The sequence below is a fragment of the Sardina pilchardus genome, chromosome 6 (assembly GCF_963854185.1).
Source record: "Sardina pilchardus chromosome 6, fSarPil1.1, whole genome shotgun sequence".
Taxonomy (NCBI): domain Eukaryota; kingdom Metazoa; phylum Chordata; class Actinopteri; order Clupeiformes; family Clupeidae; genus Sardina; species Sardina pilchardus.
This window is the reverse complement of record NC_084999.1, coordinates 27,370,020-27,370,627: the sequence shown is the minus strand read 5'-3', so window position 1 is coordinate 27,370,627 and position 608 is coordinate 27,370,020.

Below are 608 nucleotides of genomic sequence, written 5' to 3'. Positions count from 1 at the left end.
CAGGTAATTAGGTTTGGAGACCTGTATATCTAACCAAATGATTTACTTCAACAGTGGTGCTGTTGTTCGGGGAGCACTAAAACAACAGTGGTATAATGAGGTGTTTGTTTACTTATTGGACGATGCTTTCACCCTAAACACACAGAGATATATTTCTAATTCTGCTGCCGCCTCTCTGGTCAGTGCTCAGCACAACTTCATTTCTGGCTCTCTAGCTCCCCCTGTTGAATGTCCTATAGTCACAGATCCCGACACTCGCTTCGGCATTTCTGCTCCCTCTTTCATCCAAACCTTCTACAAACTGTGGGTTTTGATCTGTGCCATTAAATGTGCTACAATAATAATTATTAATAGGCAAAGTCTGCTCCTGCCAGCACCATGGCTCCATGACTATACATAAAAAACAGAATTTCTATACAGTCATTAGTTTGAGCTTAACATTCTACACGTACAGTATATAGGCTTTAATATTGTCCTTGGAAATATCAAATGCATTATATGTTATGCTGTCTGCGACTAACATGGGGAATGGCAAAGGTGGTGTGTTGCTTGTGACTTCGGAATCCTTTGGAAACAAAATCCTCTCTCTCTCTCTCTCTCTCTCTCTC